We start from the raw sequence: 24,433 nt of genomic DNA, 5'->3' as shown, positions 1-24,433 counted from the left end.
ATATATATGCACCTTGGAATCAGACTACCTGAGCTCCCATTTCACTACAACTTATTAGTTGTGGCTGCTTGTATTCATTTCCATTGCTGCCTTAACAAATCACCACAATTTTATGGGCATTAAACAACACAGACATTATTTTACAGTTCAGCAGGTCAGAAGTCTGGTATGAACTAAAATCAGTGGGTGGGCAGGGTTGCACTCCTTCCTGTACAGTCTAAGAGAAAATCCCTTTCTCTGCTCGTTCAGGTGTTGGCAGAATTCAGTTCCATGTGGTTGTAAGACCGAGATCTCTCTTTCCTTGCTGACTATTACCTGAGGGCTGCCCTTAGCTCCTAGAGGCCTCTTGCTTGTCCCTGCACATAAATGTCGACCTCTCAAAAACAGCGACAGGGTGGTGAATCCTTCTCAGGCTGCTGTCTCTCTCACCCTGCTTCTACCATCACATCTCTCCCTAACCCAGCTGGAAAAGGCTCCACCTTTAAGGACTCAAGTGATTAGATTGGGTCCACCTAGATAGTCCAGCATGATCTCTCCATTTTTAGGTTCTTACTGTTAATCACATCTGCAAAGTCCCTTTTGCCATGTAAGATAACAAACTCACAGGTTCCAGGGATTTGGACATAGACATCTTGGGGGACCATTATTCTATCTGCCACTCCTCTCTAAGCCTCAGGCCCCTCATCTCTAAAATGGGGCTTCTTTTGACATATAATTGTTGTGACTTTTAGATGAGACAAAGTTCTTAGCACATAGCAATTACTCAGAAAATGTTAGCTATCATCATCATTGCTATGTAGCCATTAGAAAGAATGAGATAGAACTGTGTTACTGACATAGAAGGATATTCAAAAGTTATAACTGCAAAGTAAGCTATAGAAGAGTGCATATAGTATAACCATTTTTCTATAAAACAAGAAGAAACGAGGAAAGACGGATCTTTTTTTTTTTTTTTTTTTGAGACGGAGTCTTGCTCTGTCGCCCAGGCTGGAGTGCAGTGGCATGATCTTGGCTCACTGCAAGCTCCACCTCCCGGGTTCATGCCATTCTCCTGCCTCAGCCTCCCCAGTAGCTGGGACTACAGGCACCCGCCACCAGGCCGGCATAATTTTTTTTTGTATTTTTAGTAGATACGGGGTTTCACCGTGTTAGCTAGGATGGTCTCGATCTCCTGACCTCGTGATCCGCCCGCCTTGGCGTGAGCCACCGTGCCCCGCCAAGGATCATTGTATTGGCTTAGGGAAAAAAACGGATGAATATCAACAGATTAAGACTGGGAAGATAAATACAGACTTGGAGTTTTAAAAATAATGCGTAAATTTTATTTTCATATTTAAAGTGGCAGCCCCACTAAAAAGACAAATAGAATGTTTATTTTCCAAACCAGTGTGGAAACAAAAAGGAATTTTAAAATGATTACTTACACAGACAAAAAAGAAGAAGAAAAGCATGAAAAATTTCAATAAATAAAAAATTCTAAGAAAAATGCTAAAAACAATCTTAAACTTATCAATAATCACAATAAACATAAAAGATCACATCTGCTTATCAAAATACAGAGATTCTGAAGTTGGAGAAAATAACAAAATCCATATGTGTAAAGATATTACTTGGGTAAAATTTTAAAACACAAGCATTAATTAATATATTGATCACAGAAAGATACATATTTAGTAAAATTATAGGAACAGAGAAAGGAAATAAATGCATCAATTTCAGGCTTGTGGTTGCCTCTAGGAATAAAAGGAGGTAAACGGCATGGGGGGAAGACTACAAAAAGGATATCAACTATATTTGTAATGTTTCATTCTTTTTTTCCCCTTTATTTATTTATTTATTTATTGGACTTATTTATTATAAGTTCTTTAGTGGTGATTTTGGAAGTTTTGGTGCACCCATCACCCAAGCAGTACCCAATGTGTAGTCTTATATCCTTCACTCCCCTCCCACACTTTCCCCTGAATCCCCAAAGTCCACTGTATCATTCTTATGCCTTTGCATCCTCATAGCTTAGCTCCTAATCTTTTTCATAAAAATAAAATATCTGAAACATGGTACAAGATATTTACCTTTTTTAATTCTGCTGTGTTACATCCTGTACTTTTCTGTGCATATAAAATATTTTGAATATTTGTTCAAAGAACTGTACTTAGAAGTCAGAAATAGAGATGCTGACCTAATGGCACGTATATTTTGGGTTCTAGAAAAAGTTCTAAACTTTTAAAGGTAGACTTGGAACTAAGGCAGACAGGGAAATGTATTTCTACTACTTGTCCATTGGTTAAGGTTGTCATCTATTGAACAGTTGCACTAGGTTAAGGATAATACTGTTTGAAAATGCCCAAAATATGTACATGAAATGTTTAAGAAGACTTAAGTAGACACTTATATGCAAAGTTAATACAGTTCAGAAGTGTCAAAAAACAAAGCAGCAATTGGAATAGTGACTAAATGTCTCAGAGAAGTTTTGAGCTAGAATATGAAGAAGTTCATGGATTTCTAAGAGAGAACAATTCAGATAGGAAAATGGACTGTGCCGAGGCACAAAGAAGGGACCTCATTACTGAACGCAGGGGACAACAGGAGTTCAATGTGATTGGAACAGATTTCCTTCTGAAGTTCTGAAGAGCTGTGAAAGCAGATACAGGAATTTTATGGGCGTAAACACAGGAATATGTCAATATGCAATTAAATAGAAGAGGTAGATTAACCACGCTAATCAACTTCTTCCTTATACATTCGCTGGCTCCACAGTAAAAATGTAAAGAATAAAGAAGGTATTTATGAACTGCTTTGAAAGAAAAATGGGAAATGCCGATGGAGAGCTGTGAGTCAGCCTCAGCTCCTTCCCTGCTGAAAGTGTTAAGTTACCTCTCCAGGGCCAGATACAGTTATTTAATAGATCGACACAGACAAATATCCCCCCCAGAAAGGATCATCTATTTTGAAAATATCCCACTTCAAGTCATCACAGTACTTTAATGTCCGGCTATTCATCATTCTGCCTTCAAGTTAGTTTGAGTGCAAGACTCAACCTATGTTCTATTTTGGGTGATGCAGACAGCCACAACCACTGATTGGAAACTTGAGTCCATCCAGATCTCGTGGCTTACAGCCCAAGGCACCTGTGACCTGCCTGGTTCATCACCAGGTCCCACTGCTTTGGCCTCATTATTGCCCTCCACACCCTGATTCTTACCAGTGTTGTTTCAGATCTGGGCTCATCCCATTTTGCCCCAACACTGTGGCAGCTTCTAGATGCTGTCTCCACCATACAGCCGCCAGAGTGAACTCATGCTGTCTTTAATGGCCAATCTGAAAGATCCCTGCTATGCTGAAAACCTTCGTAAGAGAGCCTTACCACGGATTGCCTCACTGATGTGTTTCTGTGAGTTGTGAGGTGGGTCACAGGCCATTTGCTACTAATAATAAAACCCCAAAGACTCCATAGACTCACTCCTGTATCTAGATGCCTTCCCCCGTCGCTGAGTCACCAGCTGTGCTGCCTGGCAAATTCCTTCTCCTCCCGCAGGTCTCGGCTCAGATGCTCTCTCTGTGAATCCATAATCCTCAGTGCCCACTCCTACCCCATCCGGCTCACGTCCTTCTCCTACAGGCTTGCTGTGCGTTGTATAGACTTCCATTTAAGAATTGTCTTGTTTCATTGCAATTGTTTATACAAACATCTCCCATTTCTTTGTAAGCTCCTTAAGGACAGAGGCCAAGTCTTAGCTCTTCTTACATCTCCAGTAAATAGCAGTTTGTGGCACATTTTAGGCACACAGCAGATGTTAATGGATGAATTAGTAAATTAGTACTACCACTCACGTGGAGTAGACTCCCCAGTTAATCAGAGCAACAATTTTTTCCCATTCCTACTATATGTGGCAGCAAAGAAAAACCTTTCTTCCTAATTATTTCATATAACACTGTATCATGAAATATCTGCATTTTGAGAGCAAAGCCTGAAGGAAGTTATTTTTTCCCTCATAAAATTAAAGACTTTAATTATTGGCAATAAGATGATACTACATTCATTGGAAGAAAGAGTGGTCTAGCGATTCTTTCTATGTTCCTGTAACTAATTATGGGTGAGTAATTTTTAAAAAATTGGTACCCATAAAAATTGACCACAAACCAATAAGAACAATGAGTTGAATCATAAAAATTCCATGCTATTTATATTTCTCCACACACACTCAGTACATTTATTTATTCTAAATGGAAAAGTACAAATATTGGGATAAAAACATTTAAACTACAGAAATAAGAAATTCCAAATACTAATTCTGCCTAAGGGGCAGAATTTAATTCTGTGCTAAGCTACTGTATGTGGGATTAAGAGGCATAGTTAACCAAACATTTGAGAACAAGTAATTACCACTGCATCTCTCTATCACATATTTGCCTTACACATAATTTATACAAGTCCACAGAGGGGAAAAATAAAATGCTGTTTGAAACATTTTTTTTCCAGCCACACATTTTTCAGGCTTACTTTTTTTTTTCCTCATCAAAGACTATTCATTTTTATGGTCTTATATTGGATAACAGTGGGATATTTTCTCTCTGTTATATAGGGACAGAGAAACAACATCTCTAATCAGTTATTCTTGGCTGTGTCCTTCCTGCCAAATCTTGGGCATCTAAATGTGGAGGTGCACAGTCCCTGAAGTTGGTTTATGTAATACTTTCAGAGTGGTATGGACATGCAAACAACACTGTCATTTATTCATTCAGCAAACATTATGAGACACTTTCTATGTGCCCAGAATTGTGCTGGGCTCTCAGGATACCCATGAATAAGAGAGGGTCCCTATCCTTGATGAGACTGTAATCTAGCAGTAGAGACAATTAAACCAACAATTACAAAATAAAACACTAACAGCTGTTGGGGGTGGGATGCACGAGGAGTTGCAGGGATACCAACACCTGTCTGAGATGGTCAGAGGCCATTTAAGTTGCTTCTTGAATGGCCTGTAGGGCTCACGCAGTTGAAGGAGGGTAGGAAAGTGGAAAATTCAAAGCTGAGGGAATACCTGGAAGAGATCAGAGTATGAAACGGAAAGTGGAAGTAGATGAGGCAAGGTGACGCCTACTGATGCAGCAGAGCAGATATTTACAAATAGAAGTAAGTCTGAGTCTCTAGGTGACTGTTTTCGGTGCTCACAACCAAGTAACAGCTCCTGCAGCCCTCCTCCCCTTCTCTACCTGGGGCACCTACAATACAGAAAACAGTTGAGAGCTCAAGTATATTTGAGACAGACATTAAAGTCTCTATGCATTAGCATCTTGGCTGGACCAATTCTGGTATTTGCTTATTTTAGCATTTTGTATGAAACATGGAGAAATGGTGCCATCAAACCATAACTTGTCTGCAACTCCAGCCCAGCTCTGGCTACAATGTGGTATTCAGCAAGAGCCTGGCCTGGAGCAAGGGATTTAACCTTCTTGTACTTCAGAGCCTCATCTTTAAAATAGATTGCAGCAAGAATTAAGTGAATGAGTGTGTGAAAGAGCACAGAACAGAGACTGGCATAAAGCAAATGCCCAAAAATTATCAGCCATAATAATTTTACTCCTCATGTGGGAAGTGTCGGTGAAACTAGTTGCCTAGTTATTTAAATAACAAGCATGTCATTTATAGGAACTGGGTTCAGGAGTAAAGCTGCTATTGTTGGTTGTCTTTGGCATTAACATTAAGGATATTAGGAAAGTTAACTCTATGAACACAAAGGCTGAACTTTGGCAGCCTTTCAAAAGAGTTAGCAATCGAATTTTTTGCCTATATCCATTCATTGAACATTCATTATCCTCACACTTATTGAGTATCTACTGATGTCAGGCATGAGGATGCAAAGATACCTGAGAAGGCCAACCATCTATTATTCATTCGACACACATTTACCAAGTACTTTTTTTTTCCCCAGCAAGTCACTGCTGGGAAAAAAAAAAACGATGCATCAGACCCTTCAGTAGCTTACAGGTTAATGGGGGAGATAAGTGGTGTGTACACAATGGAGACACAAGGAGGAAGATGATACGTACTACAAAGAGGTAAGGACAATAATAATGAACACTTCTTTACACAGGCTCCATGCTAAGTGCCTTACTTGGATTATCCCAGGGTGCTGTGGGAGTTGAGAGGATGGAGAGATGGCTCTCAGCTGGGGTGATCTGGAAAAACTTCATGGAAGTGGAGGCGTTTGAATAGGACCTTAAAAAAACACTACTTCTGGAGCATTTTGCTTTATACCCTGGTTGTACAACAGAATAGGCCCAATGGCTTTCTCTAAAGATGTTTGGTATAAGCCTATCTTAAAGGAAATACTGTATCTGATAAAATGGGATTGTTTCTACTGAAGACTCGTCTGGCTACAAAACAGAACTACTATCAACCTGAGAAAGAATCCAGCTGTTGCTTTAAAATTAACAACTTCCCATTACATCATCAAGCCTGATAATCATCTTGCCTGCAACTCCAATTCCATCTCACCCCTTAATACTCCTTCTTTCCCCTAGGTCACTGGGAAGCTTGCTTGCAGCACTCTCTGGGATCCTGTTTCCAGTTACTGGTTGCGTAATGTATTGATAAAGCAAAGCCAAATATGAGTAAGAAGAAAAGCCTAATTAGAAATGAAGCACGCAGTGTCCCAACAAGAAAAATGCCAGGGCCTCAAAAATAGGAAATCAGTGATGCATAGTTTCTTCTGTCACTGAAGAAATCATCCCAGTACTTAATAAGCCAGAAAATGGATTAAGCAGATGAGGGAAAGTTGTCAGCGGCAAAGAATGGGCACCTATGGAGAAACAGAATTATTTAGAACCAAAATGACTGACTGGCACACATTAAAGAATATCTGTTTGTGTCTTGAAATGAATGCTATAGAAAATATAGTAGGTATGAAATATAGAAAATATAGTAGCTATGAAAACAAATGCAAAATCGGCCACCAAGAGAGAACATCACAGGCTATGGGCTGATGTAGAAATGCTGGAGATGCTGACTTTTTTTTCTTTATTGAATTGACTATTTGAGTGAAGCAACCAAAATAATAACTTGGAGTAGGGTGTGGATGCAGCTTAATTCTAATAAACTTGCCCTTAAATATAAAGAAAACCTTTCTTTCATAAGAATCCACTCGTACAGCATATGTATCTACATATTCTTCTCTCCCTACACATATCTGAACATGTTTCTAGCAAGTTGACCGTTGACACTTAACTCAGTTGATAGGACATGTCCTCTGGCTCATAGGAGAAACAGCAAAGGTTCAGTACATTTAAGTCTTTGAAGATTATAGGAACAAAAACTCAGTTTTAAGTGTCAGGGAATTGCTGTATGATCTTTACCACATCACTTAACTTCTAAGTTTTCTAATTATTGTATTGTACAACTGAAAGAATGATATTCACACACACACACACTCCATACCCTTGAACACTGAGAGACAATAGACTGATCAGGAGGCTCTTACATCTGGAAGAAACAAAACTGGAGACTAGCAGGACACATAGCTTCTGAGTGATGGCGTAACAAGTTGCTATTTATACCCCATCTTCCATTCACCAATGTGAACTAGGGGTCTATCCCTGCAAGAGAGTAATTTTAGAGAATGAGCTTCCGGGTGAGCTCACAGCTTAATACTGCTTGTATCACCATCTTGAGTCAGCAGTGGATAATGCTGTGCAGAATAAACTAATTTTAGTCCTCTGCGGCATCCTTGTAAACACTTCATAGTGATTCTTTAAAAAGTCAGTGGGAACTTGCTATCTCTGCTTCATTTCCTACTCCCAATAATTTGCTAGGGTTATTTTTAGGTGACTGTGTCTTACAGGATTTGTTTAGGTGAGCTCCTCTGTTTCAGAATGGCCATGTGAAAATTCTGCCACAGATCTTGAAGTCAGAAGACTGTCTGGTTAAATGGATCCAGAAAAATTACTAACAGATATGGTGACAAAGGACATGGAAATATAAGTGTCCTGTATGTGCTACAGGAAAAAGTGCTGCCCATCTTTCCCTCATTTCAGCAACACTTTCAGTGAGCCCCAGCTCATGGAAAGAGAGACGAGGAGAGAAAAAGGCTTATTCCTGAAGCTAATAGCTTTCCTTCTCTCTCTAATACTATATGTTTGCAGTGACAAATGATCCCTCAGCTTCTGAATCATCTCCTCATTCTGTGATGTACCCCTGGGTTCTGAGTTTCATTTCTTTGGCAGTCAGTCACATGCTGAATATAGAGCACCTCTAATTTGTTCACTGTCTCATGGATCACTGAGAAAGAATAGGGCCTTATGACAAACTCCACTGGTCAGAGCACCCGGATCTAGGTGTGTGATCACAGCCTTTAACACTTGACCAGGAACTCATATTTCATGGAGTGAGAATTGTGAGACCTTGCACTAGGGTTTTGTGATTCTGAGAAAGATGCTGGGTTTGGCTGTATTTATCAAGGAATGTGGATACCAAGAGAAGGGGCTGAGTTGGGAAGAAGAGGGTAAAGAGAATTCTAGGCAAATTAAACCTCTCAGCAACGAGTATCCCATAGGCCAGAAAGAGTGTGAAGGGATTCAGTCGTATGTGAAAGAAGTTCTGTGGTTTTTGTCTTGTCTTTCTTGAAAACCTCTGGCCCTGGAATGTTTGATATCGATTTTCCCTGGTCTAAAAAGAGAATTAGAGAATTTCAAATGAAGTGTGTGTGACACAAAGTGAGAAGAGAAGGAGGGAGGGAGAAAAGAGAGGCAGAATCGGAAATGTTAATAGGAAAAAGGAAGAAAATGGTGTGTCCTGTAATTGCTTATATAAGAAAGGCAGCTAATAAGTGTTCCAGGGTAGAACTTCTATTTCTTGAATTCATTAAAAATAATTTTGAGACTCCTGGATTGGTGGCGGTGGAGGCAAGACTTTGCTAAGGAGAATTTTGTTTAAATGCCTCTTTCCAAAGCAAATACACATCATACCAAGATATACAACCTATGTGTAGCTTCACTGTGCTGCTGGAAACTCTGCCTCACTAGGTGATTCTTCTTTACTGAGGATCCTGCTGTCCTCATCTACCCCTTGAAAAGCGAGTTTGATGGACTCTGGGTGAGTAAAGCAAGTCTTTCAGAGGAGAGGAGAGGCAGCACCATTGGCTGTCTGCCAGTGAAAGGCTTGTGCAGCGGTCTGGTCTCTGTGAACCATGCAGGCAGTGTTGCTGCAGGATCCTAAGAAACGAACCTTTTCAGGAACGTTGTGTAAAGGAATGTCTGGAATGTGTTTAGCCTTGAGAGTTTGCAAGAAGCCTTTATGGTTCATGATGAAGAATGGGAAAAGCAGTATTATAATGTTAGGCAAGACTGGTTCAGACCAGAGAGAGATGGAGGAAGAAATCATGAAAATGAAGGATAGGATTGTCTCTTTGCAACTATTAGATGCAGTTTCAGAATTTCCTTCTGGATTCTGTGCATCACACAGACTGTCTACTCTCATCCCAGGCTAATGAGAGGGTAGGTACTATATAAGTAGGTTATAAACTTTAAAATAAAAGAGCAACTCCCTGCAATTTTTTTTTCATATTGGTCTTTAGCTTAGAGTAGATGAATGAATGAACACTGTGAAAATATCAGCATAATTGCATCTTTTACTTTATATTATTAACAAATGCTATTCATGGAATCGGAAGTTCTATTTTGAATTACATTTTAAAGGTTTTAAATATATTTGAAGGTTTTAAAAATTCTATTTATGGGTAGATGTCTGTATGCATGTACGTATACACATATGGGAGTACATTTTGCCTCCATGCCTCTTTTGTTTATTAAACAAGTTTGTAAATTTGTTAAAGCTGAAGGCATTGTTTTAACAAATGTTATTTAGTGTTTAAAATCATATTTATTGTGTAATATGGTTATTTACATTTTACCTTTATTTTGAACTCTTCATTTTAGGATTTCTTAAATTTTTTGTCTGCATTCCACAGTGAGTTAGTACACTCACATGTATATGTTTATATGTTGTTTGTATACACATATAAATATGTGTGAATATATATGTGTATATGCATGTATATGTGTGTAAATGTATATAAAACAAAATTTCACAAAACAAAATCTACCCTTACCAAGTGTGATGCATTCTGGTATTTCTATTCCATTCTATTACCTCATTTGTATAAAATTTATATTAATTTCCAGACTCACCAATGGGTCATGACCTGGAGTTTGGAAAATACTGCTTTACCAAGCCCTTTGCAAAATTTCATAATTGTATTAAAGTAAATAAAATATTATAGGGCAATAATATGGGTATGATTTTAAATGATTCAAGGAAATAAAAGGGTGCTAATAAAAGGACTCTATATTTTACTTACATTAGTTATGATAACTGTTGTTATATTATCATATTCTGAAGAATATTAACTTTTTAAAGAGGAAGACAGACATGCAATCCCTTCTTTGCTTTTTAAAGAACATTTTTTGCAACTTTTCAAACTTAAAAATTAGGCTACTTCCTTCCTTTAACCTTCCTATACCCCATCCAATTTTTTTTAAAGAAAAGATAATGAGGCTCATGTCTGTAATCTCAGCACTTTTGGAGGCTGAGACGGGCAGATCACAAGGTCAGGAGTTTGAGACTAGCCTGACCAATATGGTGAAACCCCGTCTTTACTAAAAATACAAAAATTAGCTGGGCATGGTGGCACACGCCTGTAATTCCAGCTACTCAAGAGGCCGAGGCAGGAGAATCGCTTGAACCCCGGAGAGGGAGGTTGCAGTGAGCCGAGATTGCACCACTGGACTCCAGCCTGGGCAACAGAGCACAGAATTAAAAGTCTGGTTTTAGAACAAGCTCACTTGAGACTATTCTAAGAAGGCCATATGCAGCAGGAGGATGAATGCAGATTCAGGCTCTGGACACTTGATGGTTCCTTAAAATGGATGTGTAAATTTAACATTTAAGATAGGGTCGGATATTAATTACCAAAAAAAGGGTAATTATTTAAAGAAACTTTGTGGTGATTACATCTGTGAAAATGAAGACTCATTGTGTAATGTGAATCCTGACTCTAATTCAGAGGTCCTTCACTCATTAATTAAAACTGATGGACTGGTCAGAACCCAGTAGATCCCATGTATTCTAACTTAACACGTATGGTTTATAAGTAAAAATTTTTGCATATTGAGCTGGATTAAAATAGGGGCCTATCCATACCTTTTCTTGATGCTGCCTGCAGAATTTACAAATTGAGACTGAGAAATATATATTTCAAAACTCCACACATGACAATATAGATTCCCTGGACAGCAAAACAGACTGTTCTAATAAGAATGACCCTTTGAGAATCTCCTTTTTGGACTGGCCCCTTCCTCAGTGGCAGGTGGGGTAGAAACACTGCACAAACTTCTCCCCAACCGAGAGCAGGGAATTCTGAGTACACGATCCTCAATATGCCGTTCCACCCCCATTCCCACCTGGCTTTCTTCATATTGCCTCGCCTGAATTGCCCACCATACTCAGTTGTAAGTGCCTGCTGACTTCTGCCTCCTGTGGTAGATTGTGGGTGGCAGAGACCAGGCAGGGTGCTATCCTGTTCGATGTTGCGTCCCTACCCTAGCACAGTTACTGGGCACATTTTCTGGTCACTCCATAACAATGTGTTGAGGGAAGGAATAGATAAGTAAATGAATGTTAAATTAATCACCACTTTAACTAGTAGACCCATCCCAGAGTCAGCTTTCTCCTTACATCTTGCCCAGTGTGAAGCAGGTGCCAAGTACTCTTCAGGGAGCTTACTTCCCGGGCCCTCCCACCAGTGTCTGATGACAGCTACAGCTCTGTGGGAAGGACCCTGGGCATCTCGGAGGGGTTGGAAACTGCTGACCCACGCATTTGGAAAACCCAGAAATAGCAGAGCTGGTGGTACCCAGGGTCTGAAAAAAATATTCAGATGTCATTTTTTGGCTTATCTTCCTCCAAACCTTTTGCAACAAGTATTTCACTGATAAAATGTGAGGGAGGGAGGTAATATTTTACAGGTAAATTGCTATGGACAGCATGGTCCAAAGTATATAGTAAACGTTCCATAAATATTTGCTCAGTGGAGGTACAAACTGGGAGAATCCAGTCCCCACATACTAATCATCCTCCTTCAGGTATTTGGAAGGAGTACCTGAACCAGGTGGATGCAAATGGCACTTGCAGTCACTGTCCTAAGTATTAGTTTGAACCACATGAAATTGTCATTTAGTAGGTCAAAAGTGTTCAAATATCAGCAATTTCATACAGTTCAAAATGTTACAGGTTGAAATGTGCTGCCTCATCACTAGAAACAAGTCAAGGCTGAATCCTGCTGATAATAAAAAGTCCGAATCGTAAAGCAGGCCATTAGCAGCCTTTTGGGAGAACAAAGGACCAAAGCAAACATGAAGGATACACAATTGCCCTTGGTCAGTTCTTCGTAAAGTGCATTCTAAGCCATTTTATGAGGAAAAAAGAAAAGGACTCATTTGGGAAATGCTGCAAACCACATCTTTTTCCTAGAGTTTCAAAATGTGAATTAAAGGCTGGGCATGGTGGCTCACACCTGTAATCCCAGCACATTGGGAAGCTGAGGCGGTCGGATCACCTGAGGTCAGGAGTTCAAAGCCAGCCTGGCCAGCATGGTGAAACCCTGTCTCTACTAAAAAAAGAAACAAAAAATTAGCTGGGCATGGTGGCACATGTCTGTAATCCCAGCTACTTGGGAGGCTGCACCAGGAGAATCACTTGAACCTGGGAGGCGGAGGTTGCAGTGAGCCGAGATCGTGCCTTTGCAGTCCAGCCTGGGTGATAGAGTGAGACTCTGTCTCAAAAAAAAAAAAAAAAAAAAAAAAAGTGAATTGAAATTGAAGTATACATTAGCGTATCAAAGAATGTGAGTGTATATACAATAAAGAAAGTCATTTAATGATATTTAATCCAGGGCATTCTAAATTTATTTGACTAGTGAAAACTTATTTGAAGATAATGCCTACTCTCACAGTTAACAGTTTGGGACTACCAGGACCTACTTCTGCCCCATGATCCAAGTGCCTCTACCCCTCTCAATCCTGACTTCTTAGGCCTAAACATACTACACATTTAACCCCATCTGAGACATAGAGGCCCTTGACAGAGGTCCATTTCTACTCTTTCTTGCTGTTTCCTCATAATGTAAAAAGGGTAGAATCTCAGGCTACTCCACGTGTCAATCAATACACAGGTTGCATTCTATAGATACAGTATTCAGTTTGTGCATATCTCACACTGCTATCAGCCCAGTGTTCATGTATTTTAGTGAATAATAGCGGGGATAATTTGGGGAATAACAAGACCTACCATTTATTATACATTTACCATGTGCTTTTCACACTGCACTGTGCCTTAACATTTCGAATATCTCTCATGTGTATTACATTCCTCACAATGAGCCAGGGAAGTGGGTATTTTTTTCCCTATTGTACAGACAATTATTAGTGCCCCTAAGATGTCAAGTTTGTGACCCAAAGTCCATAGAGGGATTAAATGATACCAGTTCCTATGCTTCTTCCACCACATTAATAAAGGCCAATACGTGTATAATGCTTACTGTGAACCAGGCACCAAATTCTAACTCATTTGGCTCATAATAAAACAATGTAGGTACTATTAGTATTCCCATTTTCAACTGGGGAAACAGAGGCTGAAGAAGTTAACCAATCTGCTTAAAGTCACACACAGCTAGAAAAAGGCAGGGCTGGAATTTAGACTACTACTGAATAGTGAGTGGTTCTACAATAAATTAAGGCAGTTAACCATGTTTAAACCAGGACTTTCCAAGCCTATTTGACTAGGTAATCATTATTTGTAGGGCATGCCTATTACCACAGCTAACAATTTTGGAGAATGCAATTTGGGAATCACCATACCAACTTCCTCCCATTGATCCAGGCACCTCCAGCTCCCAATCCAGAGTTCATGCCTTTTTATTCTACCTGCTGTCTTAGAGACCCCATAGTCTGTTTTCTGCCTGTCTCCTGGTTGCAGAGGCTACGTGTCAAGACCTGTCCATCTGCACTCTTGATTCTCTCTAAGTGCCTTATAATGTGACCAAATCAATATAACACATTTGTAAAGGTTAATGTAAATTATTTCAGAATATAAAGTGAATTTTTCCTCTAACATCCCTATAAAGAAAAACAATCTTTTGTGCTTTCAGTAACTAAAAAACCTAGAAGTCTCTAGTATTACAAAGCTATGAATTACAATGTGAGTATCAAATTCTATGAAGGTTTTCTAAAAGAATTGAGTTCAACACAAGTCACCTTCAGTTTCACCACGTTTGCGATGAATAAAATCTAACATTTATTGCATGTTTATTATGGACCAGGCACTCTGCCACGTGCTTTACCTAGATTATCTTATTTCACAACAACTTATGAGTTGGATGCTGTTGTTACTCCCATCTTATAGAAGGCACTAGGATTTTAAGTAACTTGCCCAAGACCACACAGCTATCTAGCAAATGGTGGAGCAGCATATGAAGGGGAGAATCCCTCTTTTAAGTGTCTTCTGCCACTTTAGATGCTAACTCTGGGGTTCACAGAGCAAAGCCAACATGAGCCCCCAGGTTTTAACAAAGTGATCATTTGCTTTTCGCAACCCTTCATTAGAAAGTGTATGACATCTACCAAATGGGCATCCTTGGGGAAGCTTCAAAATCTGTCAACTGGAAATAAGATTCTAGAGGGGAAACCCTAAAACCTTTAATTGCTCCAAGATGATACGCTGGTTTGGCAGATCTGGCTCAACTTAAAAGGAAGTTTTTTTGGAAGGTATAACTAGCATTAAAGAAACATGATTCTTGTTCTCATACTTATAAAATCATAGTTGTCATTTCTAGGTTTGCTGAAGACTTGGTTTTATAATCTTTTACTAAACTGGAGAAAACTCACTTAGGTACATTCTGCACTTTTTGTCCCTTCACCAAAGAACCTCATAGGGTCTTAAATATTTTTAAGTTACTCAAGACACCAAGTATTAATTTTCACCGTGTAGACATTAGAGGGAAAATCTCTTTATATACTAAAATAATTTATTTTACATTAACCTTTACAAATTGCTACATTGATTTGGTTATATTAAAAGGCTTTAAGAGAAAATCAAAATTGCATTAAGAAAGTATTTTTTTCTCTTCTTTTCTTTTTTCAATTGAGATGGGGTCTCACTATATTGTCCAGGGTGGCCTCAAACTATCCTCCCACCCTGGCCTCCTAAAGTGTGATTACAAGCATGAGCCACCACACCCAGCCAAGAAAGTATTGTAAAATCTAAAGTAACTGGAGCTTCAATTAGTTTACTGTTTTCTTAGAAACACAAGTACAGATGGATTTTCAAGGAGGTAAAAGAGATGAAAACAGAAGGTAAAAATGATAATTTAATGAGGCAAAGAGGTGAACTTGAGAATTTGCACCTAAAGAAAAGCTTAAAAAAAAAACAGAATAAATAATCCTGGGAGGCTGTACAAGAACAAAGCCTTAGAGTCCCACAGCATGGGCTCACTAATTAGATATGTGACCTAGTGCAAGATACCTATTCTGCCCTACTTGGCTCCTTCCTATTTAAATGAGCTTGCTAATAAGACCTACCTCATAAGGTTGCTTGCTGTGAAAATTAAATAAGACAATGTGCAAAAAGCCCTTAGGACAATGTCTGGTAAGTGTTCAATAACTGTTAGCTATTAAAAGCAGAAAATGTCATTATGGCTGCATATTTGGATGGCGGTGGAGAAGGTAAATTAAACAAAGGTAAGTTAAAACAAAACGTGGGCAATGATAGGTCTGCTGAGGCATTAATACTAGAACTGACACATTGTAGGTGCTTAGTAAATATTGAATGAGTGAATGAATCAGTCAATCAATCAATCAGTGAATGAATCAATGAAAGGAGTCACAGGAAGAAAAACTTACTCTTAGAAAAGCTCAATTCTTTGCGTTCTACAGGCTCCGTAATCTCCCCTACTCTATCCATAAGACAGAAGTTATCTGCCACAATTCAGAATAGCCTTTCCATGTCTCATGAAGCATCTCACGTCAGTGCAGTAAATTTGTAACTTCTTGCAAAAACTACCCTAAAATATACACAAAGACACCATGAACTTATAAACAAGAACTCTAACTTGAAGTGACCTCACCATGAGGATAGGAGAAAAAGATGTTTAAAGATGAAGTAATATTTAACACATCCCTTATTTCTGCCTAAATAGTGTGATTTGAAATGTCTGAGTGTTGTTTGAAAAAAAAATGTATATATATATACACACACATACTTTTTTGAAAAATATAACTATAAAACAAAAGAGAGTGTGTTGAGTGAGGAAGTTGAAAGGAGAAGCCAAGATATTAGTTATTTTTCTGCCACTAGGAGAGGTATCATTATTCTATGTTCCTTCAACTCAGTTATGTACCTTCAGAAATTACTTTCAGCTTCTTTCCAATTCTGAATCATGAGTAAAATCACAAACACGTTCAACAACAATATGTTCCTCTTGCATAAATGTCTCTTCTAGGCCACATACATAATTAAAATCCTGTTGACTCAGGAATAACATCTCAGAACTGAATGTCCAAATTCTGTAACTTGCTTCCTTTTCTAACCAGACAGCACAGCTGCCAAGAGCTTCTGGGCCCTCTGCCTCTTTTCTCCACGTATAATTATTATATATTATATAGCATATATTTGATTTGCCAAAGCCTCCCAGTAAAGGTTCCTGTGACTACTTATTTGAACTTTGTTGTGTATACATGTGGCCAAAAACACAGTGTACCAAAGAAAAAGAAAAGGAGGTGGCGTGGGAGTGGATGTGCTTAGCAATTCTTTTTTTTTTTCCTGTGGAAATGAGATGAAAGTCTTAAGGCAAACGAATATACACTGCTTTGTAAAGCAAAACTCACTTAAGGTGAAAGGATATTTTAAAAATTAGTGATACCATTACATAATTCAAATCCTTGGTTTACAACATTTGAAATGAGAAAATCGATGTTAAAATTCTTCAAAATATATGTGGGGCATAAAATAAAACACTTCGGCTTTCTTTCACCTTTGGGCAGCACCAGATTTAAACCAGACATGAAAATCTATCGTATTTTTAAAGATCTCTAGAGAAAGAAGTTGCACAATGCTTCTTAGGAACTTGTTCCAATATTCCTCCCAGTCATAAAACTCTTACATTCTAACCTAAATCCCGCACGTTCTAGTTTCAGCCCATTTCCCTTTGCTCTACCTAAGTATGATTGGAGAACAGTTGCTCACTTACCAAACCAACGTTATGAGACTATCCCCAGTGCTGTATATATGTTTCAGCAATGGAAATTAAACACATAGCCCACAGTTGCCTGAATCTCTTCTATTCCTTCAAAAATATATAGATACGATATTGGCTCTTTTTCAGTTTTCTGAAAGTTCTCCATTCTTCTGCAAATTTTCAGAGAAATCTGCCCATCTTTTAAAGCATTTCTCCAGGCAACAAAAGCAAAAGTAGAAAATGGGATTACATCAAACTAAAAAGCAAAGCACAGCAAAGGAAATTATTAACAAAGTAAAGACACTACCTATAGAAGGGAAGAAAACGTTTGCAAACTCCACATCTGTCAAGATGTTAATATTCAGATATGTAAGAACTTAGCTCAACAGCAAAAAAGTCGAAATAACCCAATTTTTAAGATGGGCAAAAGGCATTAATAAACATTTCTCGAAAGAAGACATACAAACGGACAACAGGTGAATGAAGAAATGCTCAGCATCAGTAATCATCAGGGAAGTCCAAATCAAAACCACGAGGCCGGGTGCGGTGGCTTGTGCTTGTAATCCCATCACTTTGGGAGGCTAAGTTGGGCGGATCACCTGAGCTCAGGAGTTTGAGACCAGCCTGGGCAACATGGCGAAACCTTAGCTAGGCATGGTGGCACGTGGCTGTAATCCCAGCTACTTGGAAGGCTGAGGGATGAGAATTGCTTGAACCCAGGAGGCAGAGGTTGCAGTGAACGGAGATTGCATCACTGTACTTCAGACTGGGCGACAAAGTTAAACTCTGTCTCAAATAAAGATAAAAAAATAATAAAAATTAAAAAGCCTGCTGGGTGCGGTGGCTCACACCTATAATCCCAGCACTTTGGGAGGCGGAGGTGGGTGGATCACGAGGTCAGGAGATCGACATCATCCTGGCCAACATGGTGAAACCCCGTCTCTACTAAAAATACAAAAATTAGCTGGGTGTGGGGGCACATGCCTATAATCCCAGCTACTTGGGAGGCTGAGGCAGGAGAATCGCTTGAACCCGGGAGGCGAAGGTTGCAGTGAGCCGAGATCACGCCAATGCACTCCAGCCTGGCAACAGAGCAAGACTCCTTCTCAAAACAAACAAACAAAGCAAAACAAACAAACAAATGAACAAAAAAACACACACATAATGAGATACTACTCATTCCAGTTAAAATGGCTATTACCAGAAAGACAAAAGAAAACAGTGTTGGTGAGGATGTGGAGAAAAGGGAACATTTACACACTTGGTGGGATCCTAAACTAGTACAGTCATTATAGGAAAACAATATGGAAGTTCCTCTGAAAATTAAAAATAAAATTACCATAGGATCCAGAAATCCCACCACTGGGTATTATTCAAAGGAAATGAAATCAGTTATGATGAAGAGATATCTGTACTCCCGTGTTTATGGCAACACTATTTACAATAGTCAAGTTATGAAATCAACCTATGTCAAACAACAGATGAATGGATAAAGAAAATGTGGTATATATATATATATGTATATATATACACACAATGTATATGTATATATATACACACAATGTGTATATATATATACACACATTGTGTGTATATATATATATACACACAATGTGTATATATATATATACACACAATGTGTGTATATATATACACACATTGTGTATATATATATATACACACAATGTGTGTATATATATATACACACAATGTGTGTATATATATATATACACAGTGGAATACTATTCAGTCACAAGCAAGAATAGCCGAGTGCAGTGGCTCATGCCTGTAATCTCAGCACTTTGGGAGGCTGAGGTGGGCATATTGCTTGAGCTCAGGAGTTTGTGACCAACCTGGCAAAACCTCATCTCTACAAAAAAATACAAAAAATTAGCTGGGCATGGTGACATGCACGTGTAGTCCCAGTTACTCAGGAGGTTGAGGTCGGAGGATCACTTGAGCCTGTGAGGTGGAGGTTGCAGTGAGCTGAGATTGCACCACTGCACTCCAGCCTAGGTGACAGAGTGAGGACCTGTCTCAAAAATAATAATAATAATAATAAAATAATCCTGTAATATGCAACAACATGAATGAACCTGAAGGACATCATATTAAGCGAAATCAGCCAGACACAGAAAAACAAATACTGTGTGATCTCACTCACATGTGGAATTTGAAAAAAAAAAAAAAAGGTTGCTATCACAGAAGCAGAGAGTAGAACAGTGGTTATCAGACACTGGGAGGGGAGATTGGTCAACAGTCACAAAATTACAATTAGACAGGAAGAATAAGTTCTGGTGTTCTATTGCAGGGTAGGAATAACTGTGCAATAGTTACTAGTAATAGCAATAAGTTCCCTACTTATACTAAGTTTTCTAACTAATTTCAAACAAACAGTAATCATTAAACTTTAAAGTACATTAGAGAATTAGGGAAGCTTCTTAAAAATAAGATGCCCAAGTTTTGACCCAGACTCAGTAAATTATAATCTTTAGGACCCTGGCATATTTTAATTGTTCTCATTTACAAGTATTAATTCTATTTAGCTAATAAGTGCACTTTAAAAGTTATTAAAATCATTATAAAAACAGAAACAAAAAACCAAAAAACACAAAAACCCGCTAAGCAGATAAGTGTTCTCTTTGTCCTTGGTAAAGCCAATTCTGCTTTTACACTTAAGACCGACACATTAACAGTCAGGCATTCAGGGTGTACTGAATGTAGACATCACAATCCCCATCAGCAGGAAAATAAAAACCATACCTGATCTGTTCCTACAAGTTTCCCACACTAGAACTAAATGCACTGCCAACAGGCTATTGATGTATAATACATTATCACATGAAAATGTGATTACGACAAATACAAGACTACCACTGTCTGCAAGTATATAATGCATTCAACATAAGTTATGCAGGAACTTTCTCAAAATTTAAGCTGGTTTTAGTGGACATGAGCTCATTCAAGGACCCTGAATGGTATGGTATGGAAAGAAATAATTACTGCATAAAATAACATGAAAAGAGAAACATCAGGATAGTACCAAAAGCTGAGAAGTGGGAAAGTTCTATGTGAGAGGTGGCAGCACCTTTTCCAAGAAACTTCAAGGTGAATCAGGCTAAGTCTGTACTCAGATCCTAAACCATATGGTATCATTATTATTAGTGTTGGATTGCCCTAAAAGGGGAACACCCGGGGGCCTACCTCAATGATTTGCCCAGGTGGGCTCAGTTTCATTACTTTCTCTGACATTCTCAAGCATCAGTGCTGGATTACCCTAAGGGGCTTCCTCAGATCGCCTGTGCTGTGCATTTTCCCACAAGTTCACAGGCAAGAGAGGGAAAAAAAAAAAGAACAACTCAAAGCTACTAAAGCAACCGCAGAAATGCAGGTCAAAATGAAAAGGCTCTGAAATTGCTGAGAAAGGAAAGAAGTGAAAGCAGCAAAAAGATGGCAGTCAAATGCCAAGAGAGATTCAAGGGCAACTCAGGTGTGTAAAGAAAGAGGTTTCTGTTCCTACCAATTTGTGTTTATGCTCACAAATGTGTGCCTGTGGGATCAATTATACTCTGCACTGTTGGCCAGCTTTTCTTTTCTCTTTGGAGAAACGTTCCAAACGTTCAAATCCTTCTTTTTCTGGTCCCCCTACTTCTTTTCAATGAGTTATCTACAGCATGTTGTTTTCCTCTAGGGTTTCCATTCTTCAACCTCTTGTCTTTTCCCCAACTATTCCCTTCCTTTAAAAATCTTATCTGCAGCCAAGGCTTCAATTACCATCTAAATGAAAATGACTCTAATATTACATGTTTAGTTCCATCTCTTTCTTAGAATGAAGTTACAGATTTCTTTTTCTTTCTTTTCTTTTCTTTTTTTTTTTTTTTGAAACAGAGTTTTGCTCTTGTCACCCAGGCTGGAGTGCAACGGCACAGTCTTGGCTCACTGCAACCTCCACCTCCAGGGTTCAAACGATTCTCCTGCCTCAGCCTCCCATGTAGCTGGGATGACAGGCTCCTGCCACCACACTCAGCTAATTTCTGTATTTTTAGTAGAGATGGGGTCTCACCACGTTGGCCAGGCTGGCCTCAAACTCCTGAGCTCAGGTGATCCGCCTTTCTCGGCCTCCCAAAGTGGATTACAGGTGGGAGCCACCGCGCCTTGCCAAAGTTACAGATTTCTAAATGCCTCCTGGATAATCTCCATCTGGAGTTGGATTCAGTGTTTCCCAGATCAAACATATCCATTTCCTTCCACAATTGTTTCTTTTCCCGTACCTTTGACTTCGGTTAATAGCACAGTTCTCTCAATCATATCCACTTCTCCCTTTTCTGTACCGTATCAGCTGGCAGGCCCTGTCAACAGCACCCCTAAGGGAAAGCTGGGCCATTCACTTTCATAAGTTCTCCCCCTCAATTACCCCTCATTAACTCTTTTCCAGACTATTGTAGTAGTGTCCCAGATAGGTTCCATCCCTCGATCAATTCTTTATATTACTGGCAGGTGATTTTAATGACCCAGTTTGATTTGCCTTTCTTCTTTTTGAAATCCTTCAGTAGTTCTCCATTGCCTGTCAAACTTAATTCAACTCTCTTTCTATAAAAATAATAACTTTATTGAGCCCACTATGTGACCAGTGCTTTACATATATAATTTTACTTATTTCTCCAAAAAGCTTATAAAGTAGGTATTATACCATATCCTTGAAAATGAAATCAATTTTATAACTATGAAATATTAAAATATTTCTATCAATTATGAATATTCCATTGATTCAATAATCTCTTTTTAATAAAAAATTATTACATTAAATATACATACTAAGATTTTTCTTGATTTAAAAAACACTAAAATGAGAAAAAAATAATGTGAATCTTAGAAACTAGTAAATAGAGTATCATCCCCATTTTAAACTAAGTCAACGATCTTTCCAATATACTATATTCCCTTTTCCTTTGACCTGGGGTTACACCTTTTAGTCTTATTTCCCTATCTTCCTCTTTATGTTCCTTACATTTACCCAGCCCTGGGCCTTGGCGTTGATTTCTGCTGTGCCTGGACTATGAATTCCTCCTTATTCTACATGCCCAGAGACAACCAGGTTTCAAAGCCCAGCACAACACCCACTCCTTTGTTAACTCTTTCCTGATTCCCCAAATTAAAATGACCTCTTATTCCTCTGAACTACCATACATTTTGCACTCTTGTATGAAACTACTCTTTGTATCTTGTGCTAGAGTTACGTATACGCTTTCTCTCCATTAGAGTATGCTTCTTCAAGACCTAGACTATAATTCACACATCTTTGTACAACTACCTCCAATGCTTTCCTCCTATCCCCACCATAAAGCCCAGCAACTTCTTGCATGTAACCGGCTCTTTAAAAATATTTATCATTTGGCCAGGTGCAGTGACTCACGCCTGTAATCCCAGCACTTTGGGAGGCTGAGATGGGTGGATCACTTGAGGTCAGGAGTTCAAGACCAGCCTGGCCAACATGGTGAAGCCCCGTCTCTACTAAAAAAATACAGAAATTAGCTGGGCGTGGTGGTGCATGCCTGTAATCCCAGCTACTTGGGAGGCTGAGGCAGGAGAATTGCTTAAGCCTGGGAGACAGAGGTTGCAGTGAGCCAAGATCGTACTACTGCACCCCAGCCTGGGTGAAAGAGCGAGACTCCGTATCAAAAAAAAAAAAAAAAAAAAAAAAAAAAATGTATATCTATATCTGTATCTATATCTATCATTTGGATGACTAATCAGAACACATTGAATGGTTTTTCTCTATTATTCATTATGACCAAATGAATACCGGTTATCGTCACGTCACCAAGCATGTCACCACTATTCAGCCAAGAATTGAGATGTCGTGTTTCAAGAGACGTTCATTCTCCTGCCATGATCCAGTCACAACTGATGGGCCTGCATAGTAGCACTTTTCTAAGTGATAGCCTTTATATTTCTTTAGAACCAAAACTTTTTTGAAGGATTCTCTGTAAGCACTTAGGCTAAGAACACCTTGCTTTAAAAAATATAAAATCCTTCGAAACAACAAATGGAAGAAATGTCCTGTGTGCTAAAATGGAAATTGTTTTGTCATTTTGTTCTTGCTACTGCCTGGAAGAGAAGGAGTTGCTGGAACCCTAAATATGTCTTGGCCCTGGCCCTAGTATTTCATAGGAAACTGTTATTTTTTTAAAAAAGTATTTCTCAGGTATTGCAACTTCAGACATTAGTAAATGATGCTGTGTTGGGTTTTTGCTTGTTCAAGTGTTTGTTTATGTTTTATAGGTTATAGCAAAATCCTGTGGTGATCTATCACTAAAACCCTTCATTTGGGTGGTAGAGTTCACAGAAATTTTTAAACTCTTTGCTACAGACTGAATATTGTGTCCCCGTAGAATTCATTTGTAGAAACCTAATTCCCAATGTGATGGTATATGGAGGTGGGACCTTTGGGAGGTGATTAGATCATGAAGTTGGAGCCCTCATAAATCAGATTAGGGTCCTGGTAAAAGAGACCTCAGAGAGCTCCTTTGCTCCTTCAGCCACGCAAGGACAAAGTGAGAAGATGGCCATCTATGAACCAGGAAGCAGGGTATCACCACATATTGAATCTTCTGGCATCTTGATCTTGGACTTCCCAGCTTTCAGGACTGTGAGAAACAAATGTATGTTGTTAATAGCACTCAGTCTATGATATTTTTGTTATAGCAGCCTGAATGGACTAAAACATATATTTTCTCATTTAGTCCTCAAAACAACTTCTTGATGTGGATATTAATATGTAAACTTTGCAAATGAATAAACTGAGGCTGAGAATTATTGAAAAATCCTTTCACCTAAGGTCATATAGCTAATAAATGGCAGAGGTTGGATTTTAATCCAGATTTTCTTACTTCAGGGCCTGAACACTGTCTATAATACAACATGGGAATGCCTATAAGAAGCTGGTGTTTTCAAGTATGGGGCCATTCATAGAAGAGTCTGACAAACTGCTGTTGTGTCATGATCTTTGAAAAGACACCAAGAGTGAATATTCCTGAAAGGCGGCAACTCAGACATGCATAGAATCTATGTGATTTTAAAATGTTTCCTCAGCCTGTTACTGATTAGATTCTAAGGAAATCAGTATTCTCTAGCCCCTCAAACCTCTTCTC

The 24,433-nt window shown here is 38.8% G+C and overlaps 1 protein-coding gene across 3 annotated transcripts in view; it reads right to left on the bottom strand.

Annotated features, from left to right (window-relative positions):
* The window catches only part of DDAH1 (dimethylarginine dimethylaminohydrolase 1), a 260,418-nt gene that overhangs the window by 200,159 nt on the left and 35,826 nt on the right, over positions 1 to 24,433 (bottom strand). The window contains exon 1 of one of the 3 annotated variants that reach the window (XM_063607164.1): positions 3,458 to 3,946. The exons of 1 other annotated variant lie outside the window; for it this stretch is intronic. The gene's annotated coding sequence lies outside the window, so the exon portion shown is untranslated. Of the gene's footprint in view, positions 1 to 3,199; positions 3,393 to 3,457; positions 3,947 to 24,433 lie in introns of those variants that run through there. One more of the 3 variants, XM_063607161.1, reaches the window with a different exon arrangement.

This window comes from Pan paniscus, chromosome 1 (genome assembly GCF_029289425.2).
Source record: "Pan paniscus chromosome 1, NHGRI_mPanPan1-v2.0_pri, whole genome shotgun sequence".
NCBI lineage: Eukaryota > Metazoa > Chordata > Mammalia > Primates > Hominidae > Pan > Pan paniscus.
The sequence above is the reverse complement of the archived record's forward strand: the minus strand, read 5'-3'. Positions and strand labels throughout refer to the sequence as shown.